Source organism: Squalius cephalus, assembly GCF_949319135.1.
Source record: "Squalius cephalus genome assembly, chromosome: 8".
Lineage (NCBI taxonomy): Eukaryota > Metazoa > Chordata > Actinopteri > Cypriniformes > Leuciscidae > Squalius > Squalius cephalus.
In genome coordinates, this window is record NC_137129.1 from 15,891,585 (window position 1) to 15,899,079 (window position 7,495).

A 7,495-nucleotide genomic window follows, 5' to 3' on the forward strand; every position below is an offset into this window, starting at 1 on the left:
CCCTTGTGGACCGTACCATTTTTAACCACCGTGGCTAGAAGCAACTTCAACTTCTCAAGCAATAGTGTCAACGTTGAATGACAAAACGCTTGTTTCATAAAGTATCATTTTTTTCAACATTCCTTATATTCAAAAATATTTAAAATAATCTAATTTAATACAGTTATAATTTTTCTATGTAAATTATTTAATTTTATTGGTAACAGCCTAGTGTCTAATTATTTTAATTGAATATATTTATCAAATTTAAGAATTTGAAATGAAAGATGGAGCATACATTTAATAAAATTAGGGGAAAATGCCCTTTATAAAGGTACAAAAAATTATTCTTAGTGTTTTTAAACAGTGATGTAATGAAACATTGACAATTTAAGCTTGAAGGGAGTAAAGCCTCTGTTTAGGCTATTAAGGAAATGTAATTTTGCCAAAAGAAGAACTTTTATTTGAAATAAATGTTCATTTTAAATCAGCCTACTTCAGTGTGATATGTTACCATATTATCATGCTTAACACTAAGAATTTGAATAATTGTAATGTGATGATCAGATGCAGATATCTAAATCAAAGAATATGGGCGGTTTGCGGGTGGATTATTTATTTTTAATAGTGGGTTCGGGTGACTCAAAGTGCACCAGATTAATGAATTTATCTTTAAAATGTACAAAATTTTCTTCCGGGGGGGGGGGGGGGGGGCATGCCCCCGGAACCCCCTAGAGATACCAAGCTCCACCAAAAAAAAAATGTGGGAAACAAATTAAGCGATATGATGATCTACAAAAAAATACACATTTAATTATCTTATTATTAAAATACATTATTATGATTTTACTACCTCCGCCTCATTTTGAGCCAGGAAAAACCCTGAAGCAATAGGCTTCTTGTAAATATATTACTTTTACTAGTAATTAGAAAGGTATTTCAGTGCACTTAACTTCTAACTTTTGAGATCAAAACAGTTCTCTTTTGGATATATAATAACAATGAGATATTCTGTAGCCTACTGATTATCAGTTTGTCGCATGTTTAGACCTTGTATGTGTGTTGCACAACACATGTTGCACTTGGCGATCACAGTGGGGATTGATGTGGTATGGAGTGGACCATGATGGTCATATAAGAAGTGAAGGAGCAGTACCCCCCAATTATGGTGGGGTAATTCGCACTCTGGCAGCAGGGTAAGCATGTGGAGAAACGTTCTGTTGACCGTCACCACCTTCTGTCACTGCACTGTCTGAGGTATCTTTGCACGGCTGATGAAATGCATCTATTAAAGTAAGTGTTGGTTCTTTCTAAGCTTGTGAAATAGAACAATAAAGAGTCAAGACATCCCAACATGTGCAATGGTTCAGCGTGACGCGTCTTCAGTGTAAAATAGGTGTAAACCCACATGTCTATGGGCCTTTCACACAGGACGCGGTATGCGCGGCGCTGTGCTATAAAACACATTCATCTCAATGGCTTGCGCCGCGCAAGGACGTTTTGTTGCTGCGTCGATCAAAGCGCAAGCGCAGCGGTGCGCATCATTGGCGTGATCACGCGCACGCCGCGGTCAATGTTCAAAATAGTCCAACTTTTGCCGCTGCGCTCTGTGACGATTACCAGCGCGGCCAATAGAATCAGGGGATCCAAACAAGCACGGAAATCAAAATGGATGATCATCTCATAGACAGACAGATTTACATTAAAAATAGTTGTTCTAACAGTCAGGTAACTTGTAGGTAGGCAATGTGTGTAAACAGTTTTTAAAATATGTGTCCCCATATAAGTTTTTAAAACTCGTCATACGTCATAGCGCAGTGCAAATCGCGTTGTATCTGAAGGGCAATGCTGAACCCAGCGGCAAGCCCCGCGCATACAGCGTCCTGTGTGAAAGGCCCATTTCCTTCTCTCTGGGTCTCGAGTTAGTTCACGTAATGTTTTAGCACAGCGCGTCTGTGTTGCACGTCACCACGTAGGCTCACTATTGGCCGACGCTGGTCATGTGTGTGATGAACACAGAAGTGCTGTGCTAAAACACTACGTGAACTAACTCGAGGCCCAGAGAGAAGGAAATGAATAGTGGAATAAAGTCGTTATTTTGGGGTTTTTTTGCGCACAAAAAGTATTCTCGTCGCTTGATAAACTTAAGATTGAGCCACTGTAGTCACTTAGACTAGCTATATTAACAATCTCTTTAATAACTTTTCTGGGCCAGCAAGTTTCAATCACTTAGAAGCCTATGGAGGAGTGATCCAGCTCTCAGATTTCATCAAAAATATCTTAATTTGTGTTCCGAAGATGAACGAAGGTCTTACGGGGTTGGAACAACATGAGAGTGAGTAATTACTGACAGAATTTTCATTTTTGGGTGAACTATCCCTTTAAACTAATAATAGGATAATAATATGCAAGTGCTGTGACCCTTCCCAGTTAGGTATCCTTATTTTTTTTACCCCAAACTGATATAGAATATGAGAGAAAAGAACGTGTTAGTATTAATGGATCAAGTTGCTGATCATTAGTTGTCAAAAAAGATGCGTCTTCAGCCATTTCTTGAAAATGGCTATGGATTCAGCAGCTTGGGGTTGAGTAGGTCATTCCACCAGCAGGGAACAGTCAAAGTGAAGAAGTGAAGAAAAGTGAAGAAAAGCTTACCAGCGCTGGAGAGAACTCAAGGAGCGGAAAGGCCTGACATCGGACACCGACGTTACTTTATTTCTTCTCGATAGTTGAGTAACATTGTTTAGCTTTGTTTCACAGAACTAATATATGCTGGCCATTGCTTGAATATGCTCATGTGTCATCTTTTTTCATTTGCGATATTATTGTCGTTCGATTCAGTTATGAAAAAGACATAGCCTATAGCCTGGCGCTCCCCAGATAGCAAACAGTCATTGAAACTATGTTAAATCAACATTCCGTTTTCAACATTAAGTCACTGAATCAACAACGAACTCTGATGTTGATTCTACATCATTTGCACCCTGTTTTAATATTGAAACAACGTTGAAATCCTGTCCATAGATCAACAGAATTTCAATGGTATTTCAATTATCAGGAATATTGAAACAATGTTGAAATTTCAACTGAACTAAGGATCAACGTGATTTCAATGGAATTTCAATCGTTTTTAAATGTTAATTTTAAATGTAATGCCATAAATTAAATAGCCTGCTTTATCTACAGCCAGGATGTTAAAAAGTAATGGAACATTTGAAATCTTGTATAAAACACTGTACTCTTTATTTACACTTCAATGTCCTCTGACGCCTGAATATTTTGTCGTCCAGTCCCTCCTGCCCGGTCTGGCGCATAACGCAGCCACTTTTGCACAGCCTGTGCAAAAGTGAATTGGGTGACGGCGGCTGTCCCCATCTGCTGAGTAAGAGCATCTAAAACAGAAAATAAAATCACTATGCAAAAAATTAACATTTAAGTTAAACAGAACACATATTTGAACACTTAATTGGAACAAATTCAGTAGCCTATAGATTTTTCAATGATCGGATATTTGTCCATGTGTTGTAGGCTAGCCTATCATGTTTCCCCTACATTCAAAGCACTTTTCAAAACTGCCCAATATGTTCATGGATGTATTCGAATTAAAGGGAGGCAAAAAGGATTAGCTTGCAGTGTCATCTTTCATAAGGACAATTTATGAGGCCAAGTGACTAAAAAAATCATGTTTATTATTTTATTAGTTCAGAACTAATTGTTAACTCAACAAATTTAATATAAATAACTGGATACTTATAACTAATTAAATAGTAAATGTATTGATTAGAGTTACCATAGACAAAAGATTTTTCTGGTCGACTAATCGCACATTTATATTAATTTCTGCTTAAATACTGGGTGCATGGAGGAATATAATAAATCTCACTGCAAAAACAGGCTAATAATAATAAATAGGCTATGTTTTCAAAATTAACGAGGCATTTTAATTGTTTCTATATGAAGTATGTGGGGCTAAGCCCCCCCAAGCCCCCCCTTGACGCCAGGCCTGGTTGTCAGGCGCTGTAACAGTGCGCTGCGGGTGCATGTCAGTACAGAATGCCAATGAAATGTTTTCCTCAAAAGCAGATCTTGGATAAGATCATCAAAAATCGTGATATCGCATAAGCACTAGTATAAAACGACTGTTATCATTTCTGAAAACAAACACAATGGAGTTACAAAACTGTATCACACACATATCGCAGGCGCAACCCTGCTCGAGGATTATTAATATTTTTGGATTTGTATTACATCGATAGATTTCACGACACTAGCAATGGGTACAGACCGGTACAGACATGTATTTTGAGTTAGCTATCACAAAAATAGATTGGACTCGGAGGTTTTGCTAACTTTATAACCAGAGAACCACGAAGTAGGCTACTTTTTGCAGATTTTGACACATTGGTAAAACAAAAATCTATTTCAGTGACTGCAGCACTGCGTCGGTTACACTAACCATCATGTTAACGATCAGCCTAACAGTATTTCATATCGAACATTAAGCAAGCTTAGGCTACCTGTACGCTTGTGCCAAGGGTCCAGAAATGAGCTGTGTCCGGTGTCCGGTGCAGTAGCCTTCGTTGGTGTTGATCTCCCGGTCAACCAAAAATCGATGAATTTTCAACGCCTGAACCATTGACGCGTTAAAACACATTACTACTAAAACAATATTCGACATGGATTACCATTAACACATTGTTTTCACTTACCCTCGGCCAGTGAGGTGAAGTGATGAGTCCCAGCTTAGGACCCCATAGCCTATGCCTGAGCTGTTCTTAAAGGGTCATTTCACCCGTGGAGACATGAATGTGTATTGAAAGTGGGTCATTTATGTAGAAGAAATGTGAAATTATTTTTGAATTTGGAGCTTTCTAGACTGAGAAAAGCCAGAAAATGTATTTTTGGCTTATGTGGATGAAAGACAACAACTCCCAGAATGCACTTGCTTCGCTGCCCTACAAGGCCACTCCCAAGCCACGCCTACCGGTAAGACAGCGAGCGCAGTTGAAAACAACAAGGCAAGGCTAGGCTACGAGTGAGTCTCCGTGACGAGTTTGCCCATAATGTCCGGGATTCGGCTTTTGCGTTCTACAGTCGCCATTCATCATATTTACTGTGGCGAGCAGGACGAGGCTGAGGGGCGCGGGAGAACGGCGCGAGGCCGGTGGCGTGATTACTGACGACCGACACCTGTGAGGCACTGTTCTCGTATCTCGCACGGAGGAGCAGGTATTTTCTTAGCAATGGTAAAACACACATCAACCGATCACGCCACCGGCCTCGCGTCTTTCAACCGATCACGCCACCGGCCTCGCGTCTTTCTCCCGCGGCGCTAGCCTCGTCCTGCTCCCTGTATTACTGTGATTACTGATGAGCGCGCCTGTGAGATGCACCGGTCTCATAGGCTATCTCTCACGGAGGTGCGGGTATTTTCTTAGCAATGTTAAAACGCAAATCAACCGATCACTTGTTTAGCATTCATGTAAACATTACATTCAGATTCACCAATCGGGGTGAATTCAGTTAGATTGAAACAAAAGGTGAGCATGTAAACAATGGATGGCGACCGCAGAAAGCAAAAGCTGAATCCCGGACATTTTTGTCGATCTCGACGGCCGGACATGTCCGGGAAATAGAGTATGGTAACCCCTACTACTCCGCTTTCTTCGTCCCTGCAGTGTTTTCTGCAGGTTTCTGCCGTTGAAATCAAACGCACTCGCACTGATCTGTGATAGGTCTGTTAGCGCATTAGGTCCAACCCCCTATGGGCGGGTTTGAAAGGGCGGATCTAGTGCTTGTAGTCTTAACAGAAATCCCCCCCTCTTACACTTCCTCCTACAATGACGCAAAATGACGATTTTTGCGTCATTGTAGGAGGAAGTGTAAAGAGGTAAATACAGATTTCTCTCGTCTCGGGGGAAAATGAAAAAATGTTGCATGACCATTCAATAGTATGACTGGGTTTCTAACAATGCAAAGCTTAATGCAAATGGGTGAAGTGTCCCTTTAATGTAGGCTAATCAATCAAACTTTACTTCATGTAATAATCTTTTATTTTTATCCTGATTATTTATATAGTTTAAGTGAAAGAAATTGCATTTTTACGTATGTTTTACGACATTAATTAATTGTTATTAAGCAATAAGGTATAATGGGAAATATTAGCCTATATATATATAATATTAATAATATTATAAGGTATAATATATATATAATTTTTTTTTAATTACAAGCATGTCATGTCATAATTCTTAAACAGAATTATACTTGTATCATATTTGTTATCGAAGTTCAATGTTGTTTTATTTCTTTTTGCAATTTTCCAGTTATTTATTTCTTTTGACTTGTTTGTTTACTTATTTATTTTGCTAGATCCGGTTATTACAGTATTTAGTTTCTTTATTTGATTTTCTCTAGTTTTAGTTATCAGTTTTATTTTGCTTTTATTTCTTGTTGTCTTGGCCTGTTGAGTCTTGTCTTGTGTTGTCTCATGTTGGTTCCTGTCCCGTATCCTGGCCGTTGATTCTCCTGGTCTTGCAGCTAGTCTGGTTCTATGTCTGGTCTCATCACCAACTGTCAAGCCTCTGGTTCCCTGAGCCGGTGCCTTGTCTCCATCTTTGACCGCCACATCTTTGCAGTCCCATCTCCGACCAACCTGTTCTCCAGTTGTGTGCCCTCGACCCCCCTGTGCCCTGCCCTATTGTTTGGACTGTGTTCCTACCTCACCTATCTTTGCTGTTACTTTGTCAATAACACCCCTTGCTTATTCTACATCTGGGTCCTTCCTCTCAGAATTCTTGACACAAGGCATCATAAATTATCACCCAAACCAAGACTGAAAAAATAAAATAAAATATGAGCTATTACTCAAATGGACATGTGGTATCAAGTTTCACATACATTGTTCCATTATCCCATCGCCCTTACAGAACTGTAGAATAAGAGTAAAATGTTCCTAACATCCGATTCATTTATACATGTCACAATAAAAAAAGTGTCACTTCTCAAATCTTTGCTCACATTAAGTTTCAATGCAGTTTTGTCCTTTTTTGTGGCAGTTATACTCCCTTTCTGGCACTCATCTTCCTCTTTCATTCTAACTCTCCCATCTCTTGTTCCACCCAATAATCACACACCGAGCCTGAAAAATGCAATGTTACAATACTGAATCTAACACTTCCGTCTATGCCTTAAAGGCAAACTTAAAACACAGTTTTAAGTATCTTCCTTATTATTTGCCAATGCATTATGTTCTGTGTTCTATGTTTAAATGTCAAATTGCAGATAACAATCGTTTTAGAAAACTCCTACTGGCTGTGATGGTTCTTGAATGTTTTCTCACCCACACTCAATAACATTTTTGGGTTACACTTTAATAACTGCATGCTATGAATCATTAGTTTAGCATTAGTAATTAGTTAATTCATAATTTATAAATTATTAATAGACATTAATAAGCAGTTTATAAATACAGCTGCGTTATTCTTGATTTATAAGCACATCTAATGTGTTTAAT